The 17,606-nt window shown below is 46.5% G+C and overlaps 8 non-coding genes and 1 pseudogene across 8 annotated transcripts; all 9 read right to left on the bottom strand.

Moving 5' to 3' along the window:
* Positions 1–662: 662 nt before the first annotated feature.
* LOC130299477 (U2 spliceosomal RNA) lies at positions 663–853 on the bottom strand. Its single transcript, XR_008850594.1, has one exon. It is a non-coding gene; the product is annotated as a U2 spliceosomal RNA (small nuclear RNA).
* Positions 854–2,930: 2,077 nt separating this feature from the next.
* On the bottom strand, positions 2,931–3,121 carry LOC130299476 (U2 spliceosomal RNA). Its single transcript, XR_008850593.1, has one exon. It is a non-coding gene; the product is annotated as a U2 spliceosomal RNA (small nuclear RNA).
* Positions 3,122–5,210: 2,089 nt separating this feature from the next.
* On the bottom strand, positions 5,211–5,401 carry LOC130299475 (U2 spliceosomal RNA). Its single transcript, XR_008850592.1, has one exon. It is a non-coding gene; the product is annotated as a U2 spliceosomal RNA (small nuclear RNA).
* Positions 5,402–7,489: 2,088 nt separating this feature from the next.
* On the bottom strand, positions 7,490–7,672 carry LOC130299460 (U2 spliceosomal RNA). The gene has a single exon (XR_008850580.1). It is a non-coding gene; the product is annotated as a U2 spliceosomal RNA (small nuclear RNA).
* A 415-nt stretch (positions 7,673–8,087) lies between these two features.
* LOC130299461 (U2 spliceosomal RNA) lies at positions 8,088–8,180 on the bottom strand (annotated as a pseudogene).
* Positions 8,181–10,264: 2,084 nt separating this feature from the next.
* Positions 10,265–10,455, bottom strand: LOC130299473 (U2 spliceosomal RNA). The gene has a single exon (XR_008850590.1). It is a non-coding gene; the product is annotated as a U2 spliceosomal RNA (small nuclear RNA).
* Positions 10,456–12,528: 2,073 nt separating this feature from the next.
* On the bottom strand, positions 12,529–12,719 carry LOC130299472 (U2 spliceosomal RNA). The gene has a single exon (XR_008850589.1). It is a non-coding gene; the product is annotated as a U2 spliceosomal RNA (small nuclear RNA).
* Positions 12,720–14,802: 2,083 nt separating this feature from the next.
* On the bottom strand, positions 14,803–14,993 carry LOC130299471 (U2 spliceosomal RNA). The gene has a single exon (XR_008850588.1). It is a non-coding gene; the product is annotated as a U2 spliceosomal RNA (small nuclear RNA).
* Positions 14,994–17,073: 2,080 nt separating this feature from the next.
* On the bottom strand, positions 17,074–17,263 carry LOC130299512 (U2 spliceosomal RNA). Its single transcript, XR_008850627.1, has one exon. It is a non-coding gene; the product is annotated as a U2 spliceosomal RNA (small nuclear RNA).
* Positions 17,264–17,606: the final 343 nt, after the last annotated feature.

The following is a 17,606-nucleotide window of genomic DNA, read 5'->3' as shown; positions in this document are numbered from 1 at the left end:
GTGCACAATAGCATAGCCTAACCCTCTGTACTTTGGTCTATATTGATGCGGGACATAGACAGCCAGCTGATGACCAATCCATTAGTGCAATGGATGGCTGGAAGCATTTGTCTTTGCCTTTGCAATACCACAGAAGCAATGCATGGTCAATGTACAGCAATGACACACCTGTGTGAACAGCCAGGAGACCCCCCCCCCCATGTTATGTTACATAGTTACATAGTTAGTACGGTCGAAAAAAGACATATGTCCATCAAGTTCAACCAGGGAATTAAGGGGTAGGGGTGTGGCGCGATATTGGGGAAGGGATGAGATTTTATATTTCTTCATAAGCATTAATCTTATTTTGTCAATTAGGAACATTCAGCACCCACCCGCTATCAAGGCAGCTGCCTATCATGTCATGCCCTACCTGCACAGGTGTGCTGGCTACTCAAATGATCCAATTAAGGAGGCCATTTAGTCAGCAGCAGCAGAAGTCCTGTGCCTGGACGCTCCAACAGGGGCCAGACACAAGCAGAAGCAGAAGCAGCAGAAGCAGCAGCAGCACCACCTTTTGTTTTTTGGCTGCAGCAGCAGCAAGGCCCACAGGGCTGGCTAGCTGGCTAGCCAGCAAGCAGGTAGCAATGAAAGTAGGAATCTTTCTTTTTAACCCTGTAAGGGGGTGGTGCACTGTACCCGAAGATACTGCCATATCGGGTCAATGCATAGGGCGACGGAAGCAAGCTTCGAAATCGGCCCCCGTTCTCAAAAATCCATTTAATATATGGTCCCCAGATAGGGGACGTATCAGATATTAAACTGATAAGAACAGATACTACACTTGATCTTAGCCAAAAGGCCGAGAAGCGATAACCGTGAAAGGGGCGGGCCCAACAAGGTCCCCTTCATGGGCACTATCACTGCTTGCTGTCAGGGAGGCTGCCAGACAATTTTCCATGCACACTCTGGGCTGGGGGGCAGTCAACCACCAGTACACACAGCAGAACCTAAACCCATACCATTATTGCTAAGCAGCAAGACAGGGGCCCATTGCACTCCCACGGGGCCTTTTTAAATGCAATCCATAACCCGGATTTGCCAGGAACCCTTCTTACTCCTCCTACTTGCATGTGACACTGGGCTTAGGATCTGCATAGGAAACACACACACAAGCACACACCTACCTTTGTTGCCTGCAGATGCCTCCTTGGCTGTCCCCAAACGGTATCAAACCAACACCCACGGGAAGCTGTAAGCATAGAGGACATGCCTGCACCCCATTGGACTTACCTGTGTGGGTTAAATCCGGGTTATTTGACAACCTATGGCGGTGATGGTTCTGCTCAGGCAGAGCAGTGCTGATGCTCCTCATAAAGCTGTCGCTGCTGTGAAGGTTCTAGGTGACATCACAAATCCCTATGGTTACATACACAACAAAGCTGGGTTGTTGTTGTTTACACTCTGCAAGGCCTGTGGAAGTGAGTGACATCATAGCACTGTAGTTCTGAGGGTTCAAGATGGATGCAACAATCTCCTGTTGCTTCTATGAAGGCCGTAATAGACGACATCACCAAACAGCTCCATAGTCACATACACAGCAAAGGAGAGATGTTGTTTACACCTAGTGATGTCAGTGGTATTGAGTGACATCACAGCACAGTGCTAAGGCTCCTGGGCCTGGACACAGCAGCGGCTGCAATATCTCAACGGAGAATACGTTTATATCTATGTGTGTGTGTGCGCATATATATATATATATATATATATATATATATATATATATATATTTCTCCGCCGAAATCACTTTTAAACCCATTTCCACCTTTTTTTCCCTTCTCTTCCTCTTACTTTTTTTTCACGTTTTTTTACGTTTTTCTCCTTTTCGCCTCTTTTCTGGGCGTATTATTCTTCTTTTTCTTCTTTTTTTTCGTCTAATGCATACCCCATCAGTGCAGCAATGCTTATTCAATACCGCCAGCAGATGGAGACACTGGGGGATAATTTTCTAAGGATTTATACTGATTTTTCCTGTCTGAATTTGTCGCACAGAAAGTTGCAGGCCAAATATGTGTGACATTTCTGCGACTTTAGCTTCTAGAGCATTTTTACAACATTATACATAGGTGCTGAATACATAAAAAGCGACTGTTCAGCGACAGACAAGTCGCATCGGCTGAAAGTAGGCCAGAATGTCAGTCCATGTTGGAGCAGGTTTAGATACAGTCTAAAGCATAGATCTCAAAGTCTGTGCACAGAATTTAGCAAGGGCCTCGCACCTTCTGATGCATCAGGTAGGTGCACAATAGCATAGCCTAACCCTCTGTACTTTGGTCTATATTGATGCGGGACATAGACAGCCAGCTGATGACCAATCCATTAGTGCAATGGATGGCTGGAAGCATTTGTCTTTGCCTTTGCAATACCACAGAAGCAATGCATGGTCAATGTACAGCAATGACACACCTGTGTGAACAGCCAGGAGACCCCCCCCCCCATGTTATGTTACATAGTTACATAGTTAGTACGGTCGAAAAAAGACATATGTCCATCAAGTTCAACCAGGGAATTAAGGGGTAGGGGTGTGGCGCGATATTGGGGAAGGGATGAGATTTTATATTTCTTCATAAGCATTAATCTTATTTTGTCAATTAGGAACATTCAGCACCCACCCGCTATCAAGGCAGCTGCCTATCATGTCATGCCCTACCTGCACAGGTGTGCTGGCTACTCAAATGATCCAATTAAGGAGGCCATTTAGTCAGCAGCAGCAGAAGTCCTGTGCCTGGACGCTCCAACAGGGGCCAGACACAAGCAGAAGCAGAAGCAGCAGAAGCAGCACCTTTTGTTTTTTGGCTGCAGCAGCAGCAAGGCCCACAGGGCTGGCTAGCTGGCTAGCCAGCAAGCAGGTAGCAATGAAAGTAGGAATCTTTCTTTTTAACCCTGTAAGGGGGTGGTGCACTGTACCCGAAGATACTGCCATATCGGGTCAATGCATAGGGCGACGGAAGCAAGCTTCGAAATCGGCCCCCGTTCTCAAAAATCCATTTAATATATGGTCCCCAGATAGGGGACGTATCAGATATTAAACTGATAAGAACAGATACTACACTTGATCTTAGCCAAAAGGCCGAGAAGCGATAACCGTGAAAGGGGCGGGCCCAACAAGGTCCCCTTCATGGGCACTATCACTGCTTGCTGTCAGGGAGGCTGCCAGACAATTTTCCATGCACACTCTGGGCTGGGGGGCAGTCAACCACCAGTACACACAGCAGAACCTAAACCCATACCATTATTGCTAAGCAGCAAGACAGGGGCCCATTGCACTCCCACGGGGCCTTTTTAAATGCAATCCATAACCCGGATTTGCCAGGAACCCTTCTTACTCCTCCTACTTGCATGTGACACTGGGCTTAGGATCTACATAGGAAACACACACACAAGCACACACCTACCTTTGTTGCCTGCAGATGCCTCCTTGGCTGTCCCCAAACGGTATCAAACCAACACCCACGGGAAGCTGTAAGCATAGAGGACATGCCTGCACCCCATTGGACTTACCTGTGTGGGTTAAATCCGGGTTATTTGACAACCTATGGCGGTGATGGTTCTGCTCAGGCAGAGCAGTGCTGATGCTCCTCATAAAGCTGTCGCTGCTGTGAAGGTTCTAGGTGACATCACAAATCCCTATGGTTACATACACAACAAAGCTGGGTTGTTGTTGTTTACACTCTGCAAGGCCTGTGGAAGTGAGTGACATCATAGCACTGTAGTTCTGAGGGTTCAAGATGGATGCAACAATCTCCTGTTGCTTCTATGAAGGCCGTAATAGACGACATCACCAAACAGCTCCATAGTCACATACACAGCAAAGGAGAGATGTTGTTTACACCTAGTGATGTCAGTGGTATTGAGTGACATCACAGCACAGTGCTAAGGCTCCTGGGCCTGGACACAGCAGCGGCTGCAATATCTCAACGGAGAATACGTTTATATCTATGTGTGTGTGTGCGCATATATATATATATATATATATATATATATATATATATATATATATTTCTCCGCCGAAATCACTTTTAAACCCATTTCCACCTTTTTTTCCCTTCTCTTCCTCTTACTTTTTTTTCACGTTTTTTTACGTTTTTCTCCTTTTCGCCTCTTTTCTGGGCGTATTATTCTTCTTTTTCTTCTTTTTTTTCGTCTAATGCATACCCCATCAGTGCAGCAATGCTTATTCAATACCGCCAGCAGATGGAGACACTGGGGGATAATTTTCTAAGGATTTATACTGATTTTTCCTGTCTGAATTTGTCGCACAGAAAGTTGCAGGCCAAATATGTGTGACATTTCTGCGACTTTAGCTTCTAGAGCATTTTTACAACATTATACATAGGTGCTGAATACATAAAAAGCGACTGTTCAGCGACAGACAAGTCGCATCGGCTGAAAGTAGGCCAGAATGTCAGTCCATGTTGGAGCAGGTTTAGATACAGTCTAAAGCATAGATCTCAAAGTCTGTGCACAGAATTTAGCAAGGGCCTCGCACCTTCTGATGCATCAGGTAGGTGCACAATAGCATAGCCTAACCCTCTGTACTTTGGTCTATATTGATGCGGGACATAGACAGCCAGCTGATGACCAATCCATTAGTGCAATGGATGGCTGGAAGCATTTGTCTTTGCCTTTGCAATACCACAGAAGCAATGCATGGTCAATGTACAGCAATGACACACCTGTGTGAACAGCCAGGAGACCCCCCCCCCCCATGTTATGTTACATAGTTACATAGTTAGTACGGTCGAAAAAAGACATATGTCCATCAAGTTCAACCAGGGAATTAAGGGGTAGGGGTGTGGCGCGATATTGGGGAAGGGATGAGATTTTATATTTCTTCATAAGCATTAATCTTATTTTGTCAATTAGGAACATTCAGCACCCACCCGCTATCAAGGCAGCTGCCTATCATGTCATGCCCTACCTGCACAGGTGTGCTGGCTACTCAAATGATCCAATTAAGGAGGCCATTTAGTCAGCAGCAGCAGAAGTCCTGTGCCTGGACGCTCCAACAGGGGCCAGACACAAGCAGAAGCAGAAGCAGCAGAAGCAGCAGCAGCACCACCTTTTGTTTTTTGGCTGCAGCAGCAGCAAGGCCCACAGGGCTGGCTAGCTGGCTAGCCAGCAAGCAGGTAGCAATGAAAGTAGGAATCTTTCTTTTTAACCCTGTAAGGGGGTGGTGCACTGTACCCGAAGATACTGCCATATCGGGTCAATGCATAGGGCGACGGAAGCAAGCTTCGAAATCGGCCCCCGTTCTCAAAAATCCATTTAATATATGGTCCCCAGATAGGGGACGTATCAGATATTAAACTGATAAGAACAGATACTACACTTGATCTTAGCCAAAAGGCCGAGAAGCGATAACCGTGAAAGGGGCGGGCCCAACAAGGTCCCCTTCATGGGCACTATCACTGCTTGCTGTCAGGGAGGCTGCCAGACAATTTTCCATGCACACTCTGGGCTGGGGGGCAGTCAACCACCAGTACACACAGCAGAACCTAAACCCATACCATTATTGCTAAGCAGCAAGACAGGGGCCCATTGCACTCCCACGGGGCCTTTTTAAATGCAATCCATAACCCGGATTTGCCAGGAACCCTTCTTACTCCTCCTACTTGCATGTGACACTGGGCTTAGGATCTGCATAGGAAACACACACACAAGCACACACCTACCTTTGTTGCCTGCAGATGCCTCCTTGGCTGTCCCCAAACGGTATCAAACCAACACCCACGGGAAGCTGTAAGCATAGAGGACATGCCTGCACCCCATTGGACTTACCTGTGTGGGTTAAATCCGGGTTATTTGACAACCTATGGCGGTGATGGTTCTGCTCAGGCAGAGCAGTGCTGATGCTCCTCATAAAGCTGTCGCTGCTGTGAAGGTTCTAGGTGACATCACAAATCCCTATGGTTACATACACAACAAAGCTGGGTTGTTGTTGTTTACACTCTGCAAGGCCTGTGGAAGTGAGTGACATCATAGCACTGTAGTTCTGAGGGTTCAAGATGGATGCAACAATCTCCTGTTGCTTCTATGAAGGCCGTAATAGACGACATCACCAAACAGCTCCATAGTCACATACACAGCAAAGGAGAGATGTTGTTTACACCTAGTGATGTCAGTGGTATTGAGTGACATCACAGCACAGTGCTAAGGCTCCTGGGCCTGGACACAGCAGCGGCTGCAATATCTCAACGGAGAATACGTTTATATCTATGTGTGTGTGTGCGCATATATATATATATATATATATATATATATATATATATATATATTCTCCGCCGAAATCACTTTTAAACCCATTTCCACCTTTTTTTCCCTTCTCTTCCTCTTACTTTTTTTTCACGTTTTTTTACGTTTTTCTCCTTTTCGCCTCTTTTCTGGGCGTATTATTCTTCTTTTTCTTCTTTTTTTTCGTCTAATGCATACCCCATCAGTGCAGCAATGCTTATTCAATACCGCCAGCAGATGGAGACACTGGGGGATAATTTTCTAAGGATTTATACTGATTTTTCCTGTCTGAATTTGTCGCACAGAAAGTTGCAGGCCAAATATGTGTGACATTTCTGCGACTTTAGCTTCTAGAGCATTTTTACAACATTATACATAGGTGCTGAATACATAAAAAGCGACTGTTCAGCGACAGACAAGTCGCATCGGCTGAAAGTAGGCCAGAATGTCAGTCCATGTTGGAGCAGGTTTAGATACAGTCTAAAGCATAGATCTCAAAGTCTGTGCACAGAATTTAGCAAGGGCCTCGCACCTTCTGATGCATCAGGTAGGTGCACAATAGCATAGCCTAACCCTCTGTACTTTGGTCTATATTGATGCGGGACATAGACAGCCAGCTGATGACCAATCCATTAGTGCAATGGATGGCTGGAAGCATTTGTCTTTGCCTTTGCAATACCACAGAAGCAATGCATGGTCAATGTACAGCAATGACACACCTGTGTGAACAGCCAGGAGACCCCCCCCCCCCCCATGTTATGTTACATAGTTACATAGTTAGTACGGTCGAAAAAAGACATATGTCCATCAAGTTCAACCAGGGAATTAAGGGGTAGGGGTGTGGCGCGATATTGGGGAAGGGATGAGATTTTATATTTCTTCATAAGCATTAATCTTATTTTGTCAATTAGGAACATTCAGCACCCACCCGCTATCAAGGCAGCTGCCTATCATGTCATGCCCTACCTGCACAGGTGTGCTGGCTACTCAAATGATCCAATTAAGGAGGCCATTTAGTCAGCAGCAGCAGAAGTCCTGTGCCTGGACGCTCCAACAGGGGCCAGACACAAGCAGAAGCAGAAGCAGCAGAAGCAGCAGCAGCACCACCTTTTGTTTTTTGGCTGCAGCAGCAGCAAGGCCCACAGGGCTGGCTAGCTGGCTAGCCAGCAAGCAGGTAGCAATGAAAGTAGGAATCTTTCTTTTTAACCCTGTAAGGGGGTGGTGCACTGTACCCGAAGATACTGCCATATCGGGTCAATGCATAGGGCGACGGAAGCAAGCTTCGAAATCGGCCCCCGTTCTCAAAAATCCATTTAATATATGGTCCCCAGATAGGGGACGTATCAGATATTAAACTGATAAGAACAGATTTTTTTTTAATCTAAAGCCGAGGAACGTGCTTTCGATTCACCCAAAGTGCAAGAAAAAGTGCAAACGTGTTACACTAAAAAAACGTGCACAAAGGATGCGGTCTATCGCAAGCCCTTCTCCGATAGGAGAGAGGCCCCCCAACAAACCTTACCCTTTGCCTCCGGACCAAAAGGTACCTGCGAGGTTCCAGGTTCGATGTCCCTTTTCGCCGAAGCTACTAGGGGACCACAAATGCTCCCGGCATCCCCCTTGGCGTTAGCCAAGGTATCTGCCCGCAGAGCCGATTACGGTAGGTACCCTGCCAAAGCAGGAGTACCCGGGGTGTTTGCAGGGAGGTGCGGAACCTAATGGCCACACACACCTCCCCTAGACCGCCAGGAGGGACACCCAGAAGGGCTACCGCATCCTGACAAATCCTGTGAACACACAACACGCAAAAAGTGACACAGTGAGACAAAAAAAGAAATAAATAAGTGAATGTGAACTGATAAGAACAGATACTACACTTGATCTTAGCCAAAAGGCCGAGAAGCGATAACCGTGAAAGGGGCGGGCCCAACAAGGTCCCCTTCATGGGCACTATCACTGCTTGCTGTCAGGGAGGCTGCCAGACAATTTTCCATGCACACTCTGGGCTGGGGGGCAGTCAACCACCAGTACACACAGCAGAACCTAAACCCATACCATTATTGCTAAGCAGCAAGACAGGGGCCCATTGCACTCCCACGGGGCCTTTTTAAATGCAATCCATAACCCGGATTTGCCAGGAACCCTTCTTACTCCTACTACTTGCATGTGACACTGGGCTTAGGATCTGCATAGGAAACACACACACAAGCACACACCTACCTTTGTTGCCTGCAGATGCCTCCTTGGCTGTCCCCAAACGGTATCAAACCAACACCCACGGGAAGCTGTAAGCATAGAGGACATGCCTGCACCCCATTGGACTTACCTGTGTGGGTTAAATCCGGGTTATTTGACAACCTATGGCGGTGATGGTTCTGCTCAGGCAGAGCAGTGCTGATGCTCCTCATAAAGCTGTCGCTGCTGTGAAGGTTCTAGGTGACATCACAAATCCCTATGGTTACATACACAACAAAGCTGGGTTGTTGTTGTTTACACTCTGCAAGGCCTGTGGAAGTGAGTGACATCATAGCACTGTAGTTCTGAGGGTTCAAGATGGATGCAACAATCTCCTGTTGCTTCTATGAAGGCCGTAATAGACGACATCACCAAACAGCTCCATAGTCACATACACAGCAAAGGAGAGATGTTGTTTACACCTAGTGATGTCAGTGGTATTGAGTGACATCACAGCACAGTGCTAAGGCTCCTGGGCCTGGACACAGCAGCGGCTGCAATATCTCAACGGAGAATACGTTTATATCTATGTGTGTGTGTGCGCATATATATATATATATATATATATATATATATATATATATTTCTCCGCCGAAATCACTTTTAAACCCATTTCCACCTTTTTTTCCCTTCTCTTCCTCTTACTTTTTTTTCACGTTTTTTTACGTTTTTCTCCTTTTCGCCTCTTTTCTGGGCGTATTATTCTTCTTTTTCTTCTTTTTTTTTCGTCTAATGCATATCCCATCAGTGCAGCAATGCTTATTCAATACCGCCAGCAGATGGAGACACTGGGGGATAATTTTCTAAGGATTTATACTGATTTTTCCTGTCTGAATTTGTCGCACAGAAAGTTGCAGGCCAAATATGTGTGACATTTCTGCGACTTTAGCTTCTAGAGCATTTTTACAACATTATACATAGGTGCTGAATACATAAAAAGCGACTGTTCAGCGACAGACAAGTCGCATCGGCTGAAAGTAGGCCAGAATGTCAGTCCATGTTGGAGCAGGTTTAGATACAGTCTAAAGCATAGATCTCAAAGTCTGTGCACAGAATTTAGCAAGGGCCTCGCACCTTCTGATGCATCAGGTAGGTGCACAATAGCATAGCCTAACCCTCTGTACTTTGGTCTATATTGATGCGGGACATAGACAGCCAGCTGATGACCAATCCATTAGTGCAATGGATGGCTGGAAGCATTTGTCTTTGCCTTTGCAATACCACAGAAGCAATGCATGGTCAATGTACAGCAATGACACACCTGTGTGAACAGCCAGGAGACCCCCCCCCCCCATGTTATGTTACATAGTTACATAGTTAGTACGGTCGAAAAAAGACATATGTCCATCAAGTTCAACCAGGGAATTAAGGGGTAGGGGTGTGGCGCGATATTGGGGAAGGGATGAGATTTTATATTTCTTCATAAGCATTAATCTTATTTTGTCAATTAGGAACATTCAGCACCCACCCGCTATCAAGGCAGCTGCCTATCATGTCATGCCCTACCTGCACAGGTGTGCTGGCTACTCAAATGATCCAATTAAGGAGGCCATTTAGTCAGCAGCAGCAGAAGTCCTGTGCCTGGACGCTCCAACAGGGGCCAGACACAAGCAGAAGCAGAAGCAGCAGAAGCAGCAGCAGCACCACCTTTTGTTTTTTGGCTGCAGCAGCAGCAAGGCCCACAGGGCTGGCTAGCTGGCTAGCCAGCAAGCAGGTAGCAATGAAAGTAGGAATCTTTCTTTTTAACCCTGTAAGGGGGTGGTGCACTGTACCCGAAGATACTGCCATATCGGGTCAATGCATAGGGCGACGGAAGCAAGCTTCGAAATCGGCCCCCGTTCTCAAAAATCCATTTAATATATGGTCCCCAGATAGGGGACGTATCAGATATTAAACTGATAAGAACAGATACTACACTTGATCTTAGCCAAAAGGCCGAGAAGCGATAACCGTGAAAGGGGCGGGCCCAACAAGGTCCCCTTCATGGGCACTATCACTGCTTGCTGTCAGGGAGGCTGCCAGACAATTTTCCATGCACACTCTGGGCTGGGGGGCAGTCAACCACCAGTACACACAGCAGAACCTAAACCCATACCATTATTGCTAAGCAGCAAGACAGGGGCCCATTGCACTCCCACGGGGCCTTTTTAAATGCAATCCATAACCCGGATTTGCCAGGAACCCTTCTTACTCCTCCTACTTGCATGTGACACTGGGCTTAGGATCTGCATAGGAAACACACACACAAGCACACACCTACCTTTGTTGCCTGCAGATGCCTCCTTGGCTGTCCCCAAACGGTATCAAACCAACACCCACGGGAAGCTGTAAGCATAGAGGACATGCCTGCACCCCATTGGACTTACCTGTGTGGGTTAAATCCGGGTTATTTGACAACCTATGGCGGTGATGGTTCTGCTCAGGCAGAGCAGTGCTGATGCTCCTCATAAAGCTGTCGCTGCTGTGAAGGTTCTAGGTGACATCACAAATCCCTATGGTTACATACACAACAAAGCTGGGTTGTTGTTGTTTACACTCTGCAAGGCCTGTGGAAGTGAGTGACATCATAGCACTGTAGTTCTGAGGGTTCAAGATGGATGCAACAATCTCCTGTTGCTTCTATGAAGGCCGTAATAGACGACATCACCAAACAGCTCCATAGTCACATACACAGCAAAGGAGAGATGTTGTTTACACCTAGTGATGTCAGTGGTATTGAGTGACATCACAGCACAGTGCTAAGGCTCCTGGGCCTGGACACAGCAGCGGCTGCAATATCTCAACGGAGAATACGTTTATATCTATGTGTGTGTGTGCGCATATATATATATATATATATATATATATATTTCTCCGCCGAAATCACTTTTAAACCCATTTCCACCTTTTTTTCCCTTCTCTTCCTCTTACTTTTTTTTCACGTTTTTTTACGTTTTTCTCCTTTTCGCCTCTTTTCTGGGCGTATTATTCTTCTTTTTCTTCTTTTTTTTCGTCTAATGCATACCCCATCAGTGCAGCAATGCTTATTCAATACCGCCAGCAGATGGAGACACTGGGGGATAATTTTCTAAGGATTTATACTGATTTTTCCTGTCTGAATTTGTCGCACAGAAAGTTGCAGGCCAAATATGTGTGACATTTCTGCGACTTTAGCTTCTAGAGCATTTTTACAACATTATACATAGGTGCTGAATACATAAAAAGCGACTGTTCAGCGACAGACAAGTCGCATCGGCTGAAAGTAGGCCAGAATGTCAGTCCATGTTGGAGCAGGTTTAGATACAGTCTAAAGCATAGATCTCAAAGTCTGTGCACAGAATTTAGCAAGGGCCTCGCACCTTCTGATGCATCAGGTAGGTGCACAATAGCATAGCCTAACCCTCTGTACTTTGGTCTATATTGATGCGGGACATAGACAGCCAGCTGATGACCAATCCATTAGTGCAATGGATGGCTGGAAGCATTTGTCTTTGCCTTTGCAATACCACAGAAGCAATGCATGGTCAATGTACAGCAATGACACACCTGTGTGAACAGCCAGGAGACCCCCCCCCCCCATGTTATGTTACATAGTTACATAGTTAGTACGGTCGAAAAAAGACATATGTCCATCAAGTTCAACCAGGGAATTAAGGGGTAGGGGTGTGGCGCGATATTGGGGAAGGGATGAGATTTTATATTTCTTCATAAGCATTAATCTTATTTTGTCAATTAGGAACATTCAGCACCCACCCGCTATCAAGGCAGCTGCCTATCATGTCATGCCCTACCTGCACAGGTGTGCTGGCTACTCAAATGATCCAATTAAGGAGGCCATTTAGTCAGCAGCAGCAGAAGTCCTGTGCCTGGACGCTCCAACAGGGGCCAGACACAAGCAGAAGCAGAAGCAGCAGAAGCAGCAGCAGCACCACCTTTTGTTTTTTGGCTGCAGCAGCAGCAAGGCCCACAGGGCTGGCTAGCTGGCTAGCCAGCAAGCAGGTAGCAATGAAAGTAGGAATCTTTCTTTTTAACCCTGTAAGGGGGTGGTGCACTGTACCCGAAGATACTGCCATATCGGGTCAATGCATAGGGCGACGGAAGCAAGCTTCGAAATCGGCCCCCGTTCTCAAAAATCCATTTAATATATGGTCCCCAGATAGGGGACGTATCAGATATTAAACTGATAAGAACAGATACTACACTTGATCTTAGCCAAAAGGCCGAGAAGCGATAACCGTGAAAGGGGCGGGCCCAACAAGGTCCCCTTCATGGGCACTATCACTGCTTGCTGTCAGGGAGGCTGCCAGACAATTTTCCATGCACACTCTGGGCTGGGGGGCAGTCAACCACCAGTACACACAGCAGAACCTAAACCCATACCATTATTGCTAAGCAGCAAGACAGGGGCCCATTGCACTCCCACGGGGCCTTTTTAAATGCAATCCATAACCCGGATTTGCCAGGAACCCTTCTTACTCCTCCTACTTGCATGTGACACTGGGCTTAGGATCTGCATAGGAAACACACACACAAGCACACACCTACCTTTGTTGCCTGCAGATGCCTCCTTGGCTGTCCCCAAACGGTATCAAACCAACACCCACGGGAAGCTGTAAGCATAGAGGACATGCCTGCACCCCATTGGACTTACCTGTGTGGGTTAAATCCGGGTTATTTGACAACCTATGGCGGTGATGGTTCTGCTCAGGCAGAGCAGTGCTGATGCTCCTCATAAAGCTGTCGCTGCTGTGAAGGTTCTAGGTGACATCACAAATCCCTATGGTTACATACACAACAAAGCTGGGTTGTTGTTGTTTACACTCTGCAAGGCCTGTGGAAGTGAGTGACATCATAGCACTGTAGTTCTGAGGGTTCAAGATGGATGCAACAATCTCCTGTTGCTTCTATGAAGGCCGTAATAGACGACATCACCAAACAGCTCCATAGTCACATACACAGCAAAGGAGAGATGTTGTTTACACCTAGTGATGTCAGTGGTATTGAGTGACATCACAGCACAGTGCTAAGGCTCCTGGGCCTGGACACAGCAGCGGCTGCAATATCTCAACGGAGAATACGTTTATATCTATGTGTGTGTGTGCGCATATATATATATATATATATATATATATATATATATATATATATATTTCTCCGCCGAAATCACTTTTAAACCCATTTCCACCTTTTTTTCCCTTCTCTTCCTCTTACTTTTTTTTCACGTTTTTTTACGTTTTTCTCCTTTTCGCCTCTTTTCTGGGCGTATTATTCTTCTTTTTCTTCTTTTTTTTCGTCTAATGCATACCCCATCAGTGCAGCAATGCTTATTCAATACCGCCAGCAGATGGAGACACTGGGGGATAATTTTCTAAGGATTTATACTGATTTTTCCTGTCTGAATTTGTCGCACAGAAAGTTGCAGGCCAAATATGTGTGACATTTCTGCGACTTTAGCTTCTAGAGCATTTTTACAACATTATACATAGGTGCTGAATACATAAAAAGCGACTGTTCAGCGACAGACAAGTCGCATCGGCTGAAAGTAGGCCAGAATGTCAGTCCATGTTGGAGCAGGTTTAGATACAGTCTAAAGCATAGATCTCAAAGTCTGTGCACAGAATTTAGCAAGGGCCTCGCACCTTCTGATGCATCAGGTAGGTGCACAATAGCATAGCCTAACCCTCTGTACTTTGGTCTATATTGATGCGGGACATAGACAGCCAGCTGATGACCAATCCATTAGTGCAATGGATGGCTGGAAGCATTTGTCTTTGCCTTTGCAATACCACAGAAGCAATGCATGGTCAATGTACAGCAATGACACACCTGTGTGAACAGCCAGGAGACCCCCCCCCCCCATGTTATGTTACATAGTTACATAGTTAGTACGGTCGAAAAAAGACATATGTCCATCAAGTTCAACCAGGGAATTAAGGGGTAGGGGTGTGGCGCGATATTGGGGAAGGGATGAGATTTTATATTTCTTCATAAGCATTAATCTTATTTTGTCAATTAGGAACATTCAGCACCCACCCGCTATCAAGGCAGCTGCCTATCATGTCATGCCCTACCTGCACAGGTGTGCTGGCTACTCAAATGATCCAATTAAGGAGGCCATTTAGTCAGCAGCAGCAGAAGTCCTGTGCCTGGACGCTCCAACAGGGGCCAGACACAAGCAGAAGCAGCAGAAGCAGCAGCAGCACCACCTTTTGTTTTTTGGCTGCAGCAGCAGCAAGGCCCACAGGGCTGGCTAGCTGGCTAGCCAGCAAGCAGGTAGCAATGAAAGTAGGAATCTTTCTTTTTAACCCTGTAAGGGGGTGGTGCACTGTACCCGAAGATACTGCCATATCGGGTCAATGCATAGGGCGACGGAAGCAAGCTTCGAAATCGGCCCCCGTTCTCAAAAATCCATTTAATATATGGTCCCCAGATAGGGGACGTATCAGATATTAAACTGATAAGAACAGATACTACACTTGATCTTAGCCAAAAGGCCGAGAAGCGATAACCGTGAAAGGGGCGGGCCCAACAAGGTCCCCTTCATGGGCACTATCACTGCTTGCTGTCAGGGAGGCTGCCAGACAATTTTCCATGCACACTCTGGGCTGGGGGGCAGTCAACCACCAGTACACACAGCAGAACCTAAACCCATACCATTATTGCTAAGCAGCAAGACAGGGGCCCATTGCACTCCCACGGGGCCTTTTTAAATGCAATCCATAACCCGGATTTGCCAGGAACCCTTCTTACTCCTCCTACTTGCATGTGACACTGGGCTTAGGATCTGCATAGGAAACACACACACAAGCACACACCTACCTTTGTTGCCTGCAGATGCCTCCTTGGCTGTCCCCAAACGGTATCAAACCAACACCCACGGGAAGCTGTAAGCATAGAGGACATGCCTGCACCCCATTGGACTTACCTGTGTGGGTTAAATCCGGGTTATTTGACAACCTATGGCGGTGATGGTTCTGCTCAGGCAGAGCAGTGCTGATGCTCCTCATAAAGCTGTCGCTGCTGTGAAGGTTCTAGGTGACATCACAAATCCCTATGGTTACATACACAACAAAGCTGGGTTGTTGTTGTTTACACTCTGCAAGGCCTGTGGAAGTGAGTGACATCATAGCACTGTAGTTCTGAGGGTTCAAGATGGATGCAACAATCTCCTGTTGCTTCTATGAAGGCCGTAATAGACGACATCACCAAACAGCTCCATAGTCACATACACAGCAAAGGAGAGATGTTGTTTACACCTAGTGATGTCAGTGGTATTGAGTGACATCACAGCACAGTGCTAAGGCTCCTGGGCCTGGACACAGCAGCGGCTGCAATATCTCAACGGAGAATACGTTTATATCTATGTGTGTGTGTGCGCATATATATATATATATATATATATATATATATATATATATATATATTCTCCGCCGAAATCACTTTTAAACCCATTTCCACCTTTTTTTCCCTTCTCTTCCTCTTACTTTTTTTTCACGTTTTTTTACGTTTTTCTCCTTTTCGCCTCTTTTCTGGGCGTATTATTCTTCTTTTTCTTCTTTTTTTTCGTCTAATGCATACCCCATCAGTGCAGCAATGCTTATTCAATACCGCCAGCAGATGGAGACACTGGGGGATAATTTTCTAAGGATTTATACTGATTTTTCCTGTCTGAATTTGTCGCACAGAAAGTTGCAGGCCAAATATGTGTGACATTTCTGCGACTTTAGCTTCTAGAGCATTTTTACAACATTATACATAGGTCTGAATACATAAAAAGCGACTGTTCAGCGACAGACAAGTCGCATCGGCTGAAAGTAGGCCAGAATGTCAGTCCATGTTGGAGCAGGTTTAGATACAGTCTAAAGCATAGATCTCAAAGTCTGTGCACAGAATTTAGCAAGGGCCTCGCACCTTCTGATGCATCAGGTAGGTGCACAATAGCATAGCCTAACCCTCTGTACTTTGGTCTATATTGATGCGGGACATAGACAGCCAGCTGATGACCAATCCATTAGTGCAATGGATGGCTGGAAGCATTTGTCTTTGCAATACCACAGAAGCAATGCATGGTCAATGTACAGCAATGACACACCTGTGTGAACAGCCAGGAGACCCCCCCCCCCATGTTATGTTACATAGTTACATAGTTAGTACGGTCGAAAAAAGACATATGTCCATCAAGTTCAACCAGGGAATTAAGGGGTAGGGGTGTGGCGCGATATTGGGGAAGGGATGAGATTTTATATTTCTTCATAAGCATTAATCTTATTTTGTCAATTAGGAACATTCAGCACCCACCCGCTATCAAGGCAGCTGCCTATCATGTCATGCCCTACCTGCACAGGTGTGCTGGCTACTCAAATGATCCAATTAAGGGGGCCATTTAGTCAGCAGCAGCAGAAGTCCTGTGCCTGGACGCTCCAACAGGGGCCAGACACAAGCAGAAGCAGAAGCAGCAGAAGCAGCAGCAGCACCACCTTTTGTTTTTTGGCTGCAGCAGCAGCAAGGCCCACAGGGCTGGCTAGCTGGCTAGCCAGCAAGCAGGTAGCAATGAAAGTAGGAATCTTTCTTTTTAACCCTGTAAGGGGGTGGTGCACTGTACCCGAAGATACTGCCATATCGGGTCAATGCAAGGGCGACGGAAGCAAGCTTCGAAATCGGCCCCCGTTCTCAAAAATCCATTTAATATATGGTCCCCAGATAGGGGACGTATCAGATATTAAACTGATAAGAACAGATACTACACTTGATCTTAGCCAAAAGGCCGAGAAGCGATAACCGTGAAAGGGGCGGGCCCAACAAGGTCCCCTTCATGGGCACTATCACTGCTTGCTGTCAGGGAGGCTGCCAGACAATTTTCCATGCACACTCTGGGCTGGGGGGCAGTCAACCACCAGTACACACAGCAGAACCTAAACCCATACCATTATTGCTAAGCAGCAAGACAGGGGCCCATTGCACTCCCACGGGGCCTTTTTAAATGCAATCCATAACCCGGATTTGCCAGGAACCCTTCTTACTCCTCCTACTTGCATGTGACACTGGGCTTAGGATCTGCATAGGAAACACACACACAAGCACACACCTACCTTTGTTGCCTGCAGATGCCTCCTTGGCTG

This window comes from Hyla sarda, unplaced genomic scaffold (assembly GCF_029499605.1).
Source record: "Hyla sarda isolate aHylSar1 unplaced genomic scaffold, aHylSar1.hap1 scaffold_1055, whole genome shotgun sequence".
In the NCBI taxonomy this organism is placed as follows: Eukaryota; Metazoa; Chordata; class Amphibia; order Anura; family Hylidae; genus Hyla; species Hyla sarda.
This window is presented reverse-complemented; position numbering and strand designations above follow the sequence as displayed.